This window comes from Schistocerca serialis, chromosome 8 (assembly GCF_023864345.2).
Source record: "Schistocerca serialis cubense isolate TAMUIC-IGC-003099 chromosome 8, iqSchSeri2.2, whole genome shotgun sequence".
Classification (NCBI taxonomy): Eukaryota; Metazoa; Arthropoda; class Insecta; order Orthoptera; family Acrididae; genus Schistocerca; species Schistocerca serialis.
Genome location: NC_064645.1, coordinates 129,429,081 through 129,450,855, shown reverse-complemented (window position 1 = coordinate 129,450,855; position 21,775 = coordinate 129,429,081). Strand labels below are relative to the sequence as shown.

The 21,775-nt window shown below is 44.1% G+C and overlaps 1 pseudogene; it reads right to left on the bottom strand.

Moving 5' to 3' along the window:
- Positions 1-6,536: 6,536 nt before the first annotated feature.
- Positions 6,537-6,654, bottom strand: LOC126417895 (5S ribosomal RNA; annotated as a pseudogene).
- Between the last annotated feature and the right edge of the window lie 15,121 nt (positions 6,655-21,775).

Sequence of the window (21,775 nt, the reverse complement as noted above, 5' to 3'; positions counted from 1 at the left end):
CACCGACGACATTTTACACGAGATATATGATGAACTGACAAGACAGTATGTCACCTGCATTCGTGACGAAAGAGGTCAGCAGGAAAAAGCTAAACCAAAAGAATGTAAGCATCATTAACCGACAATTCAAATCAAGGTCGACAGAAGATTAAAATGGCAATCTTTTCTGTGACAATAAGGAAGCAACAGTGAAGTGGGAACAACTCTGCGGAACCCTTAACTGCAAAGGAAGTAACATTGAGGAAGAGAACATATACATGGAATCAGACACGGCACCTTATATTCTGTTCAGTGAAATGGAGAATCACGGTTAGCATTTACGAAGCATTTGAAAAAACAAAACAAGGCTGCACTACAAGACAGATAAGGATTTCTAAAGTTACCGGACAACAGCATTAATATCGCAAGTCAGAAAAAAATTCCTATACATAATGAACCAACACCTAAAGCAATAACTGTAATCTCAGATTTATGCAGATGAAGCAGGTTTTATGGAAAGTAAAAGTACTCGAGAGGCAATCGTGAGTTTGAGGCAGATAATTTAAAAATGGGAGTTATGTGTCCCCGACTTCATTTGTCGCCAAGGCCTTTGATTGTAGCCGTCGATTGTGTCACTTAGGACAAGTTGTAGCATATGCTCAGTGAGTTTTGTGTTTCAAACCGCCTAGTGTCATTATCGAATGGTCTTTATAGCAGCCAAACTGCAACCATAAAGGCACATGGTGAATACTTCGAATTTTTAGATGTAAAGATTGAAGTCAGGCAAGATTATACACTGTCACCTCAGTTCTGTGCAGTCTAGAGCGAACTGGATGGCTGGGATGTTGGAATTTCAATTGGCGGCTGAAGAATCAACAATCTACCATTGTCAGTAAACTCTTCCGGGCTAAGTTGCCGTGGTCGATCTGTAGAACTTCTTCTCCCTGACGTTTCGTTCTCAACTGCGGAGAACATCTTCCGAGGTGAGTCGACGACTGGCTGCTAGGAGCTGGGGCCGCCGCTTATATAGAGATCGTAGGGGGCGCCACCACACGTCACATGGCGTCGATGTGCAGCTATCTCTGGCTATCGTCTGTTCTCTCGATTGCAGGCAATCGATTGTCACGTGATTGATGCAACGTCGACCGCCATATCTTATCCAATTTTAATCCTTCTTCTTTACGATTAAAATTGTATTGATGTTTGTGGATTTCAATTGCCTCTCTATACATACGTGTATAATAGTGCGACGTCCTCGCTAGCACGCTTGTTTCACCAAATTTTATGTCGTGATCTCCATCCTTAAAAACATGTTCCGCTACTGCCGATTTGTCGATATGTCCCAAGCGACAGTTTCTTTTGTGCTCCGTCAACCGTGTATTGATGCTTCTTTTGGTAGTTCCTATGTAAACCCTGCCGCAACTACACGGAATTTTATATACCCCTGGGGTGGCTAGGGGGTGACGAGCATCTTTTGTTGATCTTAGGCATTCACTAATTTTCTTAGTAGGCCTAAAAATGGTCTCTACCTGAAACTTGGCTAGTACTTTTCCAATGCGATCCGTGATATTATGGATGAACGGAAGAAATACTTTTCCAGCTGATGGTTGTTGCTGTCTCCCATTTTTAGGCATTTTTCTATTTGGGTGAAGTGCTCGATTAATCTCGTTTTTTGTATAACCATTTTTCGCAAAGGCCATTCGTAAATGATTTAGTTCTTCTTGTAAGTAGCCTGGTTCACAAATATTATTGGCCCTATCCACTAGTGTTTTTATGACCCCCCTCTTTTGCCTAGGGTGGTGGTTTGAGTTCTTATGGAGGTAGCGATCGGTATGTGTACCTTTCCTGTAGACCTTATGGCCTAAGGTCCCATCCGCCCGTTTGATAACTGATACATCCAAGAAGTTAAGTTGGACAACTTAACTTCTTGGATGTATCAGTTATCAAACGGGCGGATGGGACCTTAGGCCATAAGGTCTACAGGAAAGGTACACATACCGATCGCTACCTCCATAAGAACTCAAACCACCACCCTAGGCAAAAGAGGGGGGTCATAAAAACACTAGTGGATAGGGCCAATAATATTTGTGAACCAGGCTACTTACAAGAAGAACTAAATCATTTACGAATGGCCTTTGCGAAAAATGGTTATACAAAAAACGAGATTAATCGAGCACTTCACCCAAATAGAAAAATGCCTAAAAATGGGAGACAGCAACAACCATCAGCTGGAAAAGTATTTCTTCCGTTCATCCATAATATCACGGATCGCATTGGAAAAGTACTAGCCAAGTTTCAGGTAGAGACCATTTTTAGGCCTACTAAGAAAATTAGTGAATGCCTAAGATCAACAAAAGATGCTCGTCACCCCCTAGCCACCCCAGGGGTATATAAAATTCCGTGTAGTTGCGGCAGGGTTTACATAGGAACTACCAAAAGAAGCATCAATACACGGTTGACGGAGCACAAAAGAAACTGTCGCTTGGGACATATCGACAAATCGGCAGTAGCGGAACATGTTTTTAAGGATGGAGATCACGACATAAAATTTGGTGAAACAAGCGTGCTAGCGAGGACGTCGCACTATTATACACGTATGTATAGAGAGGCAATTGAAATCCACAAACATCAATACAATTTTAATCGTAAAGAAGAAGGATTAAAATTGGATAAGATATGGCGGTCGACGTTGCATCAATCACGTGACAATCGATTGCCTGCAATCGAGAGAACAGACGATAGCCAGAGATAGCTGCACATCGACGCCATGTGACGTGTGGTGGCGCCCCCTACGATCTCTATATAAGCGGCGGCCCCAGCTCCTAGCAGCCAGTCGTCGACTCACCTCGGAAGATGTTCTCCGCAGTTGAGAACGAAACGTCAGGGAGAAGAAGTTCTACAGATCGACCACGGCAACTTAGCCCGGAAGAGTTTACTGATAAAGACGCCGGCCGTGAAAGCCTACATGGAATGAATCTACCATTGGTTGATCAGGTTCAACTTAGAGACCCTTTACAGGGTCCGGAGGTAATGAATGATTGTGGATATCCAGGATCTAAGATCAATGACACAAGATATTGTGTGATAAGTAAATAAAACGACAAATCGTCCTCATACTCACTAAGATCTGGCAGAACCGGCAATATCCAAAAAAACATAGATGCTAAGTGGAATCGTTAGCGTATCCTGCGTACAGCTGCGATAGCTGCACTGTGACAACAGTCGAATTGATGTCTTCGAAACGTAGTTTTGGAGGAAGATATTGTGCATAACACGATCAGAAAGAAGAACCGATGCTTCTATTACAGAAGAACCTTCAGAAGAAGTGTATACTCTCGAATCTATCAAAGCTGCTTCCAGTTCCTCGGGCATACTTCGAGAAGAGAAGGGGATAATTTTTAAACGACCGTCTTTCAAGGCAAAATCTGTAACGTCCCGTTAGAAAAATTATAAATGACTCTGGTGATAAACCTCTTAAGTCATTTGGTTTTCAAACAGCTGAACAAAACTGAACGTACTCACACATTTCTCTCTTTACTTATTCTGATCATACAATATTTTTTTTTAGCGTAGCGCAATATGACTTTCAATAAACCCTACAAAAGAATGGCCCTGACTGACAATAACCTTTACCTTTCATGAATCACTTACCTCACAAAAATCTTCGTTACTCGAACTACTGCAATACGGCGAGCGCCAATACTGCCAGCTAAATTAAAGATTCTAGCTACTGAAGGCACTAACTTCTGATAGGCATAGTTAGCAAATGAAAGATTTTGATAGAGAACAAACAAAGTATTTACCTTAATAATATTCAAAAGTCATCATATATATATATATATATATATCAGTTCATGATATACAGTATTACAAATTTATTCTTTCTGATGGACACACGTCCAGACCGTCCGCTCTCAAAATTCTCCCATCTGTGTCCCCACATCCACCACTGCCGGCGGCTCACCTCCAACTGCGCAACGCTACGTGCCGTTCACATTCGACTGCCCAACACTAGAAAAGTGAATATTCCAACAATGCCAACGAGCCACGGACTGCACACAGCACAGTCAGTGATTTTCATGCAGAGCGCTACGTGGCGTTACCAACATAAAAACCTAAACAGCCTACTTACAAATCGAAGGGAGACGACTGTGAAGAAGAACAACAGATCGATGGCTGGATCAAGAGAAGAATATTATCGGCCCGCCGCTTCCCATTGTGTAATAAGAAGAGATTAAGATCGCGGTGGATGGAAGTATCTACTAGAAGATTCATTTACTTAAAGGTGTTTACTGGTCTAGAACTTTCAAAAAATTGATTTTTCATTGCTTATTTCGATACCTTACGGAGAATGTGTGTGCGAGACCGTTTCGCCCGTAAGCTATTGCATATAGTTGAAATACACGATCATCGAACCGACATTCTCGCGTCGTCTAGCGCCCGCGGATGGCGTTTGCAGGCAATCGGACCTGTACACGAAGACGTATCGGATGGTAATTTACTGGAAAGATGAGTTGACGCGAACACTCGAAACTCTAACGAGTAGATAAATTTACTGATACGGACGCCTTTCACCAAAACACTTATATTCCAGTAAAGAAGCAGTCGAAATTGCGAACAATTTGGGAACGGTGTTCGATTTTATAGAAGTCGAAAGGCGGACGTCTACGGCCGGTGAAGAGTCAGATCTGCAGCATGGAGGAAGAGCTGCATGCGAACGAGATTTACGAGATCGAGGAAGGCATGCTGCATGCATCGTAGACTGATGGTATGTCCCAAAAACCGACGAAAATCCATTTCAGAACTTTAAACACGATTTCCTAAAAGTCTTATTTTTTTTGCTGTGTGTTAGGATTGCCGAAAAACTACTCGGCCGATTTGGATGCCGCTTAGCTAATTTTGTAGAGAATTAAACTGGCTATGGTCGGAACGTTTAAAAATTAAACAGTTTCCAAAATATCGATTTAAAAATGTACATTTGAAGACCCAGTCAAAGTCGAGTTTTTTACTTTTTTCAAATAGCCGTCATTTTGCGAAAAAATTACTTTTTTTTTTACTGTTCAAAGATTATGATCATAGCTACACTGGCATATTTTAATAATTTTTCGGTTTGGTCTCTTTCAGATCACCCAGTTACTGAACCAGGTCCAACCACCCACCTGAGCACGGCGTGCATTACGATCTTCGGCGCCGTTTTGTTTAATAACCCTTTAATATTTTTGGACAGTTTTTGTAATTTAGGTAAAAGATTGTTGAACAAAAGGATATCAGCGCTCTTCGACTTATCCTTTGATTTCACCTCGAAAAAAAAAGTTGAAAAAGAGATAAAAAGCGGACTTCGAGACCAGAAAACCCCCTTAAGAAAAGAATGAAGAAACGAGGTCACGACACTCTGAAATGACTAAATCGACTAATAATGATGATCGCGTAATTCAATACAATTTTTCATAATTAATTCCAACAACTCTAAACGTGTTCACATTAAACCTGCTCGACACTTGCTGTTTCCAACAACTCTAAACGTGTTCACATTAAACCTGCTCGACACTTGCTGTTGCAGACAAGGAAATGTAATATTCTGCGCACTTTTATACAGTCAATATCCTGTTGTTGAAAAATCGAGCGAGGCGGTGTGGGAGTAGAGCTGCAGAAGCTAGTAACCACATGACCACGGCACTTTGCTGGTGTTTGGTTTCTGGGGTCCTCAACTGCGCGGTCATCAGCTGCCGCGGTGGCACTTTGCTGTACACAGTAGGTACAGCCTTCTGAAGAAAGTTGCTTATTATTTCGTTATATACAACTACACTTGCTGAGGATGGATAAAATACTAAACGGTCGCTTTCTTTACGTGTCCGTTCAGTGGCTTACCAGATTCCTCTAAAACCAGAGGGGGTAAACTGTCTAGTAACCTAGTGAGGAAATACAAAGGGCTGCGTAAAGTAAGGTAAATTTTTGTTCTAAATATTTATCTTCCTATAGGTTACTTAAAATTAACAATATATGGCAAAACTGAATTTGTCAATGTTTAATTCAGGTTTCATTCGACAATTTTCGATATGTAATGTGAAACAACGGGTTGCTGTAGCAAAAGTTGAGAAAACTGTATAGATTTCTCATTTAGTATTAGATGCTCTGTTTCCTCAACAAAAGGTATAATTTAAAAAATTCAAAACAAAAATATACCAGACATCGCTTCAGTAGTTGTCGAACTTGTAAAAAGCATGCTTCTGTTCCTCTCAAACATCTTTCGCTGTTATCAGTAATAACAGGAAACTTCTACATTGATCATGATGAAGGAGTTCTATAGAGAACTAAATAACAATTATATATATATATATATATATATACATGTATATGCACTCCGTGTTCAGGCCACGAGTGGCCTACTGGGACCATCCGACCGCCGTGTCATCCTCAGTGTAGGATGCAGATACGACGGGCGTGGGGTCAGCACACCGCTCTCCCGGTCGTTGTGATGGTATTCTTGACTGAAGCCGCTACTATTCGGTCGAGTAGCTCCTCAATTGGCATCACGAGTCTGAGTGCACCCCGAAAAATGGCAACAGCGCATGGCGGCCTGGATGGTCACCCATCCAAGTGCCGACCACGCTCGACAGCGCTTAACTTCGGTGATCTCACGGGAACCGGTGTATCCACTGCGGGAAAGCCGTTGCCCTTATGTATAATGTATGTGCATTTAAACTGTACTTGCATCAAAAGTAATTGCTTTGGTTACATAAAAGCGCAGAAGTTACATGATCAACTAATTTTTACAAATCATAAAGTGCAGTTTATATTTAGGAAGGATATAATATACTTAATGAACTAAGACTGAGTGGTGTGCCGTCTTAGTTACGTGAAAAACGACCAAAGAAATAAAAAAACAGAGAAATTGACGGATTCCTGTTTCTCTCTTACACATTCAGTTATGTTTCCATCCCCACCAATGTATCATTTATTTAGTTTTCGAAATCTATGAACCTTAGTTTTGGTAGAGTGCAGCTACACGCATGGCTGAAGACACTGCACTCGTGTTTAGAAGGGCGGTAGTTCAAACACACGTTACGAAATTCCGGATTGAGATTTTCCCTTATATCCTAAAAATGCTTTGAGCTGATTGCCGAGATGGTTCCTTCGAAAGTGCACGGGCATTGCCTTCCCCACCCGTGGCCTATCTGTTTTTTTCTCCGCGTCTAATGACTTCCCTGTCGACGGGGCGTTGAAACCTAATCTTGTTGCCCACCTCACTTTCTTGCTAAAACTATTTATTCGGCTTACTCAGTCAGTCACTCTGTTGATGTATGAGCCAAATATTAACTGCATGGAAGGACGGTGCAGTCCAGCCAGACGTCCTCGTATCGTGCTGAGAAAGTGGGTCAGGCGTGCTAAGTAGCCAGCAGGGGTGGCACAGCGAGTGGGGGCGGAAATAAAAGGAGTCGCTGGCTGCTGACGTAGCCGCGTGGGAGTCGACTACTCGCTATCGACTGGCGGCCGGTACGAGTGGTCTCTCGTCGCCCTGGCCTACTTTGGGATCTGCTGGGACTCTCGATAAGCCGCTCTAATCCGCACATCGAGAGGGCCGCGCTGAGAGGCTGCCGAGATAAAAGAACGGCGGGCGCGGGCGCCGCCAATGAGAGGCATTTTTAATTGACAAAGGAAACTGCTGCGCGCTGCTCTTTTGTTCCACGACCCTCCTCTTCCGGCGCCCCGCGCCTCTCCTCGCTTTCTCGCCTTCTTCGCACTCTCGCTGCTCCCCCCTCCGGCATGGTGATGAGTGCCAGACGGGGCCCGGTAGCGTTCTCGTCTTTTCTCTCCGGTGACGTTTCCCATCCGCCGCGCGATGTCCACTTGGAAAATCTGCGGAGCTCCGGCATATTTTAAGTGACTTTGCGAGCGCGAGGGCTCTGCGGCGGGAGCGAGGCTGTGGTGGTGCGGGGTGGAACTGGCCACTGATGAGACCGTGTGGAGGAGAGTGGGGGAGGAATCACTGCCGCCTCCACTACCCCACCTCCCCCACCCCCAACACCCGTGCGCGACAGCAGCGCCGCTTCGAGGCGAGGCGCGCCGCGGCCGCCCCGTCCTATTGTCTGCAATTACCAAGAGTGTAAGGCACGCAACTAATTATTAAACCCAATTAAATAGGAGAGGACGGGCTCCTATATGAGCAGGGACATCGCTCGGGCCACGCCGGCCGGCGCGGCGTCCGTGTTTTGAGAGCGGGGGCGGGCCGCAGGACACAGGGGAGCGCAGCAGGGATGACGCGGAGACAAGTAAAAATGGCGGGATGATGGATTGCTGTAGCATTTAGTGATGCCCTCGCCATCTCATAGTCGCGCGGCGCAGCGGACCGGCTTATAATTATAATGGCGGAGCCGGGCTGTTGGTACGGGAAACCGTGGGGCGTGGAGGGAGGCGTGTGGTGCGGGGGCAGGAGGTATGGAGGAGTTTGCGGCGGATGCGCCGCCCTGCATATTGTGCCGGGCCGACCCAAGTTGCTCTTGCCGTCTTGGTCGATCTTGGCGTTTGTTGTTCCTTCAGATGAGGAGCGAGTTGGCCGTGGCGTCACGTGTCAACCCCGTCTCCACTAGTTGTGTGTGGAAAACGTAGACGCGCGCCGCACTGGCTAATATTACACTGGAAAGCGAAGCGACTACTTGCTGTCCCGCGATTCTCGCTATCCACACTGCACTGCACACGGCGCCAGAGAAATACTGATACTTCGTATAAGAAATGTGCTCTTGTTGTAACGGCTAAAAACTACTTTAACATACAGAAAATATCTGTTCTGCTACACACGCCTTGCCAACTTGTTTCGTCTGCCTCCATCTCGTCGAACTTCTTCTTTCAAAATGGTTCAAATGGCTCTGAGCACTATGACACTTAACTGCTGGGGTCATCAGTCCCCTAGAACTTAGAACTACTTAAACCTAACTAACCTAAGGACATCACAAACATCCATGCCCGAGGCAGGATTCGAACCTGCGACCGTAGCGGTCGCGCAGTTCCAGACTGAAGCGCCTAGAACCGCTCGGCGACTCCGGCCGGCGAATTTCGTCTTTAATTTTCCTCTTCTTATTACTGAATGTAATGAGCTACTATAAAATAATGTACACAACATTGCAGTATTTACTTTTCGTCTTCTTCCTGTTTATTAACACAGTGTTCAGTTTCGATAACCAGCTTTCGTAGTATACAGGGTGAATCACCTGCAACTTGCAACGCAAATATTTCAATAACAGAATTCACTATTGACGTGCGGAATTCACAGATTGGAATGGTAGGCACGGGTCCGCCTATACAGCCCAATGACACAGTGTTATGAGTATCACATATGTATTTATTTTTTAAAAAAGTTGAACGCCCTGCTTAAATACGCAGGACAGAACAGGTAGTTGGAATTGTGGAAAGGGGCCAAAAGGGGGCTTTCAGTCACACTCAAACACATATAACTTTATTTAGTTGTCCAAATAATACAGAAAAAGGTTTTGAACTTAGTTATCGGGTGAATAGCCTTAAGGGCACAACCACTTAAATTTACAAACGGCTGAAAGCCATTAGCTTAAAATTCAGACTCAAAAAAGAATATTTAGAAGGCAGAAGGCCTCACGTAAGTTAGTTCTATAACTTGGCTGAAGGCCCAACAAATCTAACACTTGAAAAGCAAATAAGTGTAATTTGAAGACGGCTGAGGGCCCATGATTTAAAACTGCGGGTAAAATTAATTAAAAGAAACACAAGGCAGAAGACCTTATCTTCAATTAGGCTGAAGGCCCCATACAGTCTGATACTTGAAAGACAAGAACTTTAATTTAAAAACGGCTGAAGGCCGATGACTCAAGACAACTAAAATAATTTTTAGTAGGCAGAAGGCCCAAAGCTTATCTTTAAACAATATTTTACACAGGCTGAAGGCCCAAACAATTTAAGGTTTAACAAGTAAGGAATTTAAATTTTAAAGTGGCTGAAGGCCCATTATTGAAAAACACAACTACAATAAATTTTCAAAAGTCAGAAGGCCCAAACAATGCAAGACTTGACAAGTAAGGAAATTTCAATTTTAAATCGGCTGAAGACCCATTATTAAAAACCCCACTAAAAGCATACAAATTCAAACCATCGGCTATAAGCCATTAAAATACACAATCAAACACCAATAAGAAAAGGCAGTACAGCCAGCGGCGCTGAGAAGTTTCCGGGGGTTGGTCTGCACTTGAAATATTAACGTTCGCTATGGGCAGACAGGTAGTCGGCCCAACTATATCCGATCCGCCGGCAAACCAACCGACCGACAGTCAACGGACACACCGACAAGATAACTTGTCGCAACAGGCGACAACGACATCCAAACGACACAATGCGAACAGTCGTGACTTGCTGGTAGACTAAGTTGAACTTAACTTTCTTGTCCAGGATCGGTGAGCTATTGACCTAGTAGCAATGGGAACAGCAGAACACACTCCGACTGCCTGTGGATGCGGCCAGGTGGTCGGCCAAATCACGCGCCGAGGTTTCCTCGCTACTCCACGCCAACCGACCAACTGCCTGCTGGTCCGTCTGCGACTGCTGCTCCGTCGCGACTGCACTGCTGGTGCGTCTCCCACTCACTTACAGACACACAACGGCGGCCCGGACACAACCATGTAGAGGAAACACGCCCACTGACTAAGCGACATCGCTGCACCAGGAAAGGACCGACCCAAGTTCCACAAGATGATGACTGAAGGGGCTCAGAAGCGCTAAGAGAACCAGTGACACGTCGCCCGATGAGACGACCGACCTCTCAGATCCAGTACGCCGACACCATTTAAAATAACTTGTCAATCAAAATCACACAAACTACACACAGTTTCACGTACACTTGCACGAAGAACTAAACAATGCCAATGGCCGTGACTGTATAATAACAGGGACGAATTACGAGTCGGCACACACAGCCAACCCATAAGCGACCGCAAGCCAAATACACGTCGTCCGACAAGACGACCGACCGACGACCAAGCAAGGTGGTCCGCACTCAAGTGATATACATGGTGTGACAAAAAGGTACGGCCAAACTTTCAGGAAACATTCCTCACACACAAAGAAAGAAAATATGTTATGTGGACATGTGTTCAGAAACGCTTACTTTCCATGTTAGAGCTCATTTTATTACTTCTCTTCAAATCACATTAATCATGGAGAGTCCCAGCAGATCCCAAAGTAGGCCAGGGCGACGAGAGACCACTCGTACCGGCCGCCAGTCGATAGCGAGTAGTCGACTCCGACGCGGCTACGTCAGCAGCCAGCGACTCCTTTTATTTCCGCCCCCACTCGCTTTGGGTTGGTTGGGTTGTTTTGTGGAAGGAGACCAGACAGCGAGGTCATCGGTCTCGTCGGATTACGGAAGGACGGGGAAGGAAGTCGGCCGTGCCCTTTGAAAGGAACCATCCCGGCATTTGCCTGGAGCGATTCAGGGAAATCACGGAAAACCTAAATCAGGATGGCCGGACGCGGGATTGAACCGTCGTCCTCCCGAATGCGAGTCCAGTGTCCCCCCACTCGCTGCGCCACCCCTGCCGGCTACTTAGCACGCCTGACAGCAACAGAACGTACCAGCGTGATTTCAAACACTTTGTTATAGGAAATGTTCAAAATGTTCCCCGTTAGCGAGGATACATGCATCCACCCTCCGTCGCATGGAATTCCTGATGCGCTGATGCAGCCCTGGAGAACGGCGTATTGTATCACAGCCGTCCACAATACGAACACGAAGAGTCTCTACATTTGGTACCGGAGTTGCGTAGACAAGAGCTTTCAAATGCCCCCATAAATAAAAGTCAAGAGGGTTGAGGTCAGGAGAGCGTGGAGGCCATGGAATTGGTCCGCCTCTACCAATCCATCGGTCACCGAATCTGTTGTTGAGAAGAGTACGAACACTTCGACTGAAATGTGCAGGAGCTCCATCGTGCATGAACCACATGTTGTGTCGTACTTGTAAAGACACATGTTCTAGCAGCACAGGTAGAGTATCCCGTATGAAATCATGATAACGTGCTCCACTGAGCAGTGCATACTGACGAAACTAAAGTGAGCTCTAACATGGAAATTAAGCGTTTCCGGACACATGTCCACATAACATATTTTCTTTATTTGTGTTTGAGGAATGTTTCCTGAAAGTTTGGCCGTACCTTTTTGTAACACCCTGTATATCGGCAAACGTCGGGCGAGTCATGGCTTTCTGGACCTCACTGCAGCCGCGCCCCGACTGAACTTCTGCCGCGTCCCAAGTCAAACACTGCCAGGTCCGAACTGCACTGCTAGTGTCTCTCCTCAGTACTTCACTGGGAGAGCACCTCTATCGAGAGCGAATCGGAGTGCGACTCTATATTGAGTCCTTGCTATTAAGCGTTGTTCACTGTGTTGGCCGCCACACTTATTGTGCGGTGTGAACGGACAGAGTTATAGTTAAACGCCTGTGAGCGAATTTTTGAGTGGCATCACGGTGGACTGGTTATCTGACTGGTGTACCACGCCAATAGTTAGACTAGGGGCGAATAGAAGTCCTTGACTTCATCAAGGCGTAGGGAGAGTTTGATTATCAAAGGTCAATCCAGATAGAACGAAAGTTATCTTATTTGTCAGTAGCGAGTGGCGCAGACAGCAGTCACCGCAGCTTACGGTATTGTGCGCTACAGCTCTTGTAACCCGCATATTTCCTCCACGACAGTACACTTCACTGCATTTGACATGCGACTGCCTCCCATTCTGCCAAGTCAATAACAATCTTAAACTTTGTACAGAAATTTCATTAGCGAATCCTATCCTTTAGAGGTAACTTCACATTCCGAAAAGAACCCGGAAATAACTTGTACAGTTCATAACTAAAGGTGCCATTGTGGTTTCTCAGAATGATTGCAAAACAAATAACAATTTTCGTTAGTTTCATGTTTTTCATACACTGATTAGCACTACTCCAGTACCCAAGTATCCCACTAGTTAGGTAAGAAATTTTGTGAATTTTTGTGTCATTTCCTTACAGCGGACGACTCCAGAAGATATTTATTGCTGAAAGTTTTTCAGGCATTTCTCTTTAGAACGTTAGGAGCGTCTGTCTTACTTCTGTAGTAGTGTGGGGGTGGAAATGGCATCTTGCAGGAGCCACAGGGTAAAGAGTACATCTCAGATTAATCCGTTGCGCAGAATGACAGAATAGCACCCACACTCTCACAGCTGGTACTGGTAGAAACGCATCGCCAGTGACACACAGTGCGTGCTACTCCCAAGGCCGACGAGACGGACGTGTCACCCCGCTGCGAACCCTGCCGAGCCCGGCTTCTCTTTCGAGCCGCAGCGCGCCGTATTTATCGCCTGGGGAAAACTGCCACCGCGCTGCCAAAGTGCGGCCTGATCTCTTCCACAATATCGGCCGCTTCTCCGCGCCGGCATTAGAATACAGGCCTCCCGTGGCGGCGCGCAGCTCTGCGGCGCGGCGCCTAAAGCGAAATCAATGTCGAGGGCTGAGGTCCCCGCTGGGTCCGCGCCAGGACGGCGAAGGAACCGTCAGAGGGCAGGGACCCCGGCGCTCGTAAACTGGAGAGCGACTGTCGTGAGAGCTATGCCCCGCAAGGCGTCTTTCGCTGTCGACCGTTTCCAGGGACTAGCGCACTATCAATGCCTTTATGCCCAACATTTTAATCCTGCTATACGTCTTCAGAAAAAAAGTTGGTACTACAAAGAGCTTTTTATTATCATTCTTTGTGTTTGATTGTTACACTATCTTTTTGTATTTTTTGATAAGAAAAGCTCTCCACGCCAACTATCACACGACAGCTTAAAGTTTCAAAATACAGCGTTAAATGATGGATCCAGGAATGTACAGGGTCTCCACAATAAAACTTCTACACTCATGCTCATAAATTAAGGATAATGTGGTGCCACACAAGGAGGCACTACACAGAACTGGCGCTAATGGCATAGACACGTATGGAACACACACGATACAGATCTGTAAGTCCACGGCATTGGTGATAAGTTGAGAAAACCGTCCTGAAGCACATGTGCTACAAAACGCCACTGTTTCCTGCGCATATACCCCGACATCAATATGGGATATTGTAAGTAGGCTGGTTAGGTTTTTATGTTCGCTCTATATGAAAATCACTGACTGTGCTGTGTGAAGGCTGTGGTTGGTTTGCATTGTTGGAGTATATGCTATTGTAGTGTTGGGCAGTTGGCTGTTAACAGCGCGTATCGTTGCTCAGTTGGAGGTGAGCCGCCAGCAGTGGCGGATGTGGGGAGAGAGATGGCGGAGTTTTGAGAGCGGATGATCTGGTCGTGTGTCCATCAGAGACAGCAAATTTGTAAGACTGGATGTCATGAACTGATATATATATTATAACTTTTGAACATTATTAAGGTAAATACATTGTTTGTTCTTTATCAAAATCTTTCATTTGCTAACTATGCGTATCAGTAGTTAGTGACCAGTAGTTAGAATCTTTTATTTAGCTGGCAGTATTGGCGCTCGCTGTATTGCAGTAGTTCGAGTAACGAAGATTTTTGTGAGGTAAGTGATTCATGAAAGGTATAGGTTATTATTAGTCAGGGACATTCTTTTGTAGGGATTTTTGAAAGTCAGATAGCGTAGCGCTAAAAATATTGTGTGTCAGTTTAAGCACAGTCGTTTGTAATTTCGACATATGAAACGTTCCCTTAGAAAAATTATAAATGACTGTGCTTAAACTGACACACAATATTTTTAGCACTACGCAATCTGACTTTCGAAAATCCCTAAACTGGGCAGTCCCACACAATGTAGCGGAATTTGCTTTTAAGCCAAACACGCGGTCGTTCTCCCCTTTCACTCGGGCAAACGCTGTCCGCTCCATGGGCAGTCGCCGTCCGATGTAGATAGGCTGAATCGTCCGCTGAAGGGACCGGCCTCTCGGTGTGCGGTCCACTTCTCCTGAATTAAAAGCTCTTGTGACCGTCGTGTCTTGAATGATGATGGAAAAATTATACGTTTTAAGCCGGCGGCGGGCATGAAACGTCATCCATTAACTGAATGCTTTCTCAAAACTTATTTTGATTAATTAGTTCATGATCCCACTCGAAGCGTAAATGTTTGCGAAAGCATACTTGACCTCTTAGCAACAAATAACACTGGACAAATACGAGTAGTGAGTATTGTGACGAATACAGGGATTAGCGACCACAAGTCAGTTGCTGCTGGGCTGAATGCCGTAACACCTACAAACATCAAAAAGAAACGCAAAGTATATCTATTTAAAACGCTGATAAAAATGCTCTTAACGCCGTTTTAAGAGACAGTCTTCACTCCTTTCGATCTGATCATGTAAGCGTAGAATAGTTGTGGAATGATTTCAAAGAGACAGTATCGACAGTAATTGAGAGATATATACCACATAAATTAATAAGTGATGGTACTGATCCCCCGTGCTACACAAAATGGGTCAGATCGGTGTTGCAGAAGCAACGAAAAACGGATGCCAAATTTAAAAGAACCCAAAATTCCCTAGACTGGCAAATTTTTACGGAAGTTCGAAATATAATGCGTACTTCAATGCGAGATGCTTTTAATAATTTCCATAACGAAATGCTGTCTCGAAAACTGACAGAAAACCCAAAGAGATTCTGGTCATACATAACGAACACCAGTGGCAAGACGTAATCAATACCTCCACTGCGCGATAACAACCGTGAAGTCACTGATGACAGTGACACTAAAGCAGAGTTATTACACACGGTTATCCGAAACTCCTTCACCAGAGAAGACGAAGAAGATATTCCTGAATTCCAAACAAGAACAACTGCCAAGATGAGAAACATAGAAGTAGATATCCTCATTGTCGCAAAGGAGCTTAAATCACTTAATAAAGGCAAGGCTTCTAATCCAGATTGTATACCAGTCAGGTTCCTCTCAGAGTATGCTGATATATTTAGCAATTATATACAACCACTCTCTCACAGAAAGATCCGTACCTAAAGACTGGAAAATTGGTCAAGTCACACCAGTACCCAAAAGAGGGACTAGGAGTAATCCGTTGAATTACAGGCCCATATCACTAACGTCGATCTGCAGTAGGGTTTTGGAACATATACTGCATTCGAACATTATGAAGTACCTCAAAGAAATCGATTTATTGACACATGGCACGGATTCAGAATATATCGTTCTTGTGAAACACAACTAGCTCTGTATACTCATGAAATAATAAGTGCTATCGACAGGGTACGTCAAATTGAATCCATATTTTTAGATTTCCAGAAGGCTTTCGACACCGTTCCTCACAAGCGTCTGCTAACCAAACTGCGTGTCTATGGAATATCGCCTCAGTTGTGCGGCTGGATTCGTCATTTCCTGTCAAAAAGGGCACAGTACGTAGTAAGGGACGGAAAGTCAGCGTGTAAAACAGAAGTAATATTCGGCGTTCCCCAAGGAAGTGTTATAGGCCATCTTTGTTCCTGATCTATATCAACGATATAGGAGACAATCTTAGTAGCCGTCTTAGATTGTTTGCAGATGAGCTGTCATTTACCGTGTGTTAAAGTCATGAGATGACCAAAACGAATTGCAAAATGATTTAGATAAGATTTTTGTATGGTGCGAAAAGTGGAAATGGACGCTGAATAAAGGAAAGTATGAAGTTATTCGCATGAGTACTAAAAGAAATCCACTAAATTTCGATTACGTGATAAGTCACACAAATCTTAAGGCTGCAAATTTAACTAAATATTTAGGGATTACAATTACAAATAACCTAAATTGGAACGAACACACAGATAATGTTGTGGGTAGAGCAGACGAAAAACTGCGATTCATTGGCAGAACATTTAGAAGTTGCAACAGGTCTACTAAAGAGACTGCTTACAACTCGCTTGTCCGCCCTGTTCTGGAGTATTGCTGTGCGGTGTGGGATCCGCATCAGGTAGAACTGACGGATGACATCGAAAAAGGACGAAGAAGGGCAGCTCGTTTTGTATTATCGCAAAATAGGGGCGACAGTGTCACAGACATTATACGTGAATTGGAGTGGCAATCATTAAAACAAAGGCGTTTTTCGTTACGTCGGCATCTTCTCGTGAAATTTCATTCACCAGTTTTCTCCTCTGATTGCGAAAACATTCAATTGGCAAAATGTTACACAGGAAAAAATGACCATCATGGTAAAATAAATCAGGGGTCGCTTAGAAAAATTTAAGTGCTCGTTTTTCCCGCGCGCCGTTCGAGAGTGGAAAGTTAGAGAGACAGCTTGAAGGTGGTTCATAGAACCCTCTGCCAAGCACTTTATTGTGAACAGCAGAGTAATCACGTAGGTGTAGATGTAGAAAGGGCACGGCCGAATTTCTTCCCCATCCATTCCTAATCCGATGGGACCGATGACCTCGCTCTTTGGTCTCCTCCCCCAATCAACCAAGCAACCAACCAACTGATCCCAACTAATCGTCTGAATTATGTCAAATATGTGATGGAATATAAGTAATTATTTCATCCAACATCCAGCGCCCCTTTTGATCAAGAGTAGAGTCAAGTACAAACCGTACGTTTAACATATATTAGTGAAGGTCATCACATCATTTAAGTTAAAAGAAAAAAATTGAAATTATCGGATGGCATTGTTGCCCGGGAGGCCCCATTCGGGGGAAGTTTGGCCGCCGTATTGCAAGTCCTCTTTAGTTGACGCCACGTCGGCGACTTACGAGTCAATGATGATGTAAATGATGATGACACACAACACCCAGTCCCCTGCCGGGAATCGAACCTGGGCCCAGTGCGTGGTAGGCGGTAACGCTACCGCTACGCTACAGAGGCGGACTAAGTTAAAGAAAATAACTAAAAACAAAATACTTTATAATTTTTATATTTTGTGTATTAAATACATCATGTTTAATCAGTATCTGGCGAAACTTTACTAAAGATGATTCACATTAAACTTTGTTATGCAGTATTTAATATCAGCCCCCTGCTTGTAATAGTGTAGTTACTTTTAATAACAAAAATTTAAAGAAATATGATGAAACTACGATGTCTACAAACGACATACTGCCTAATATTTCTGCACAGGTAATATTTATTCGTGATAGCGTTCTCACGGTACAATTCAAACCATTTCTCCGTTTTTGAAAGAACAACACTCTTTTCCCGAAAACAATTCGTTTGAAAAGTTATAGACGATAAAAACTTTCACGTTCCAGAAGATTTTTCCGTAACGCTGAACAAGATATGATTGGCTAATATTGTATTCTCTTAACGTTGCTTCTCACGTTTCTAAAAATGAAAATTTGTCACCAGTCATGTGCTAATTATGAAATCGTTGTAATTAAACCTTTTCTGTTTTGCAGAAATTGTCGCGGGAGATGTGAGATTATAAATATGGATGTTGCCCAGCAGTTCAGAGTGTGCTTGTTTTCAAGTTTTGATCTGTAAAGATACAGTTCTATGCTGTTAGTCTGTGATTAACTTATTACTTGAAACATACTGTTCCACTCGCCTGAAGATTTTGCCATTTGGTGCACATATCTATAGAAGCTATGTCGTGAAAAAACTTATCTGGTGTCAATAAATGACGAAGAATGTGAAGAAATGCGTTTCCAAATATCGCACAAAATAACGGATCTTAGACAACGAGCAGAAAGCAAGAACGAAAGATGAGCAGAACATATTTTGTTCGTAATTGTTTCACTCTGATGTCAATAATATTCGAATGGTGAATGTTTATACCTAAAATCCATTTCATTTGTTTTAACTTTGTTGCATACTGACTGGGAAGGAATATGACAAGTGCGGGCTCTTAAGTTTACCTCTTATCTCACTTTCTACAGTACAGGTTTCTTCAAACGGCCGGCCATGGTGGCCGAGCAGTTCTAGGCGCTACAGTCTGGAACCGCGCGATCGGTACGGTCGCAGGTTCAAATCCTGCCTCGGGCATGGATGTGTGTGATGTCCTTAGGTTAGTTAGGTTTAAGTAGTTCTAAGTTCTAGGGGACTGATGACCTCAGAAGTTAAGTCCCATAGTGCTCAGAGCCATTTGAGCCATTTTTTCTTCAAACTATTTTTGGCACACCGTACGTGTATAATCCCAGAAACTAGAGAAGTGCTGTAATATGCTACATTAGATGCACAGAAAACATTCGCATAGCTTTGATTATGTAATGTCACAATACTTAATTTAAAGTACTTATGATTTAGCAGTCTGTTTTCAGTATGGTATACATGGAAGAGTGACACACTGCACTCCCATCCGGTTAATCGTGATTACCCTAACGCCCTCATATTCGCAGTATCCATGCAATTTTAGCTGTGTTCAAAAACATCTATCTTTGAAAATATCGAAAATATAAAATTAGCTCTATTTTAAAACCATTTTGTCTTCTTCAATATGCAACTATGAACGAAATCCTATCTGGTACAACACGGAGAAATTATATTATTATAAATGACATTGTTTTCGTAAAATTAAAAAATTAAAAATGGCATACATTCGTACAGGTAGAGTTTAAGTTTAAATGGTTCAAATGGCCATAAGCACTATGGGTCATCAGTCCGCTAGACTTAGGACTACTTAAACCTAACTAACCTATGGACATCACACACATCCATGCCCGAGGCAGGATTCGAACCTGCAACCGTAGCAGCAGCGCGGTTCGTGACTGAAGCGCCTAGAACCACTCGTCCACAGCGGTCGGCTACAGATAGAGTAAATAAGTTCATAAATACATAATGATCGGTGTTGAATATCATATTTAAATACAATAGCACTTTCTACATGGATTCATACTGTATTTTCACATAAAACATTTCAAAACACGGTTCCATACATAACACCGCAGAGCACTGTTAGCGCTGATGACGTGTCTCCTAGCAAGATGCTTTCCCATTTCCTTTTTTGGTTCTGAAGAACATGCGAGTCAAATTAAAACCTTAAATTTGTAATAACAAATCGAAATTTCGCGCCGTTATTCTGTAAGTTGGTAAGCGTGCTACAAACAGCGTGTAGAATGGCCTGTACATGGCAGCAAAGTGCAGATGTGCACGTACCGTCGCAGTATCAGTATAAAGATGGCCGCCCCACTTGCGACTTGCACCAGGGAAGAACAGCGTTCTGTTATTTTGTTCTTGCGTAGTGAAGGTGTGAAACCTATTGAAATTCACCGACAAATGAAGGTCCAGGACGGTGATGCACGTTTGTCACAGCAGCAAGTCTACTAATGGAGTGTAAAATTCGCAAATGGTGTGACTTCAGTGGAAGATGCTCCTCGTCCAAGTCAGACACAACGAGTTGTGACTCCACTGAACGTTGCAGCCGCTGAAGCCATAGTGAAGGAAAACCGCCGAGTGACACTGTATGACACTGCAGGATGTTTACAGATTAGTCATGGGTCAGCACACCACATTGTGCATGGTGTGCTCCAGTTTGACAAAGTGTCTGCAAGATGGGCGCCACGGCAGCTGACTCCCGAAATGAGAGAACGACGTGTTGATGCTTGTGAAGAACTTCTTCGGCATTTTGAACGAGAAGATGATGGCTTCCTTGCAAGAATCGTTGCTGAGGACGAAACCTAAGTCGACTTCCATCAACCGGAAACGAAGAGAGCGAGCAAGGAATGGCGCCATTCCTCATCACTAAAACCAAAGAAGTTTCGAACAGAACCATCAGCAGGGAAGATTATGCTGACTCTCTTTTGAGACGACAAAGGCGTCATTTTAGAGCATTACATGCCTAGAGGGACCACTGTGACTAGTGAATCATACACAGATCTCCAAAAAATCATCTGCAGCCTGCAGTAAAATCAAAGCGACGTGCATTGCTGTCAGCAGGTGTCCTTTTGCAACATGACAATGCAAGGCCCCACACTTCCCGTACACTGGACTCACATTCGGGAGGACGACGGTTCAATCCCGTCTCCGGCCATCCTGATTTAAGTTTTCAGTGATTTCCCTAAATCGTTTAAGGCAAATGCCGGGATGGTTCCTTTGAAAGGGCACGGCTGATTTCCTTCCCAATCCTTCCCTAACCCGAGCTTGCGCTCCGTCTCTAATGACCTCGTTGTCGACGGGACGTTAAACACTAACCACCACCATCTTCCCGTATAAGAGTTGCAACAATTACAGACCTGCATTTTGAATTTCTTCCTCATTGCCGGCCGGTGTGACCGAGCGGTTCTAGGCCCTTCAGCCTGGAACCGCGCGACCGCTACGGTCGCAGGTTCGAATCCTGCCTCGGGCATGGATGTGTGTGATGTCCTTAGGTTAGTTAGGTTTAAGTAGTTCTAAGTTCTAGGGGACTGATAGCCTCAGCAGTTAAGTCCCATGGTGTTCAGAGCCATTTGAACCATCTTCCTCATCCACCATACTCACTAGTCCTTGCCCCACGTGATTTCCATATGTTTGGACCACTCAAAGACGCAATGGGAGGAAAGAAGTTCCGTTCTGATGAAGAGGTACGCCACGCGGTGCATGAGTGGTTGCGTGGACTACCAAAAGAATTTTTTTCTAAAGGAATTTATGCACTTTGTAAGCGCTGGAGGACTTGCATTGAGGGTGGAGGAGACTATGTTGAAAGGTGATACAGCTTTGTACCACTTCTGCAGAATAAAAAAATATTTAAGGTTTTCGTTTGACTGACCCTCGTACATAACATGCACGGGAGGCATATTTTTTGCTTGTGGGCTGTAAATATTGCAGGAAATGTCTCTGTGTCAGTCAGGCTATAGGTCCGTTTCCGTTTTGGTTATTTTGAGCTGTTGGAAAAATTGGTAATGAAATCAGTTATCGTCAATTTCTTGGTCTGAAATG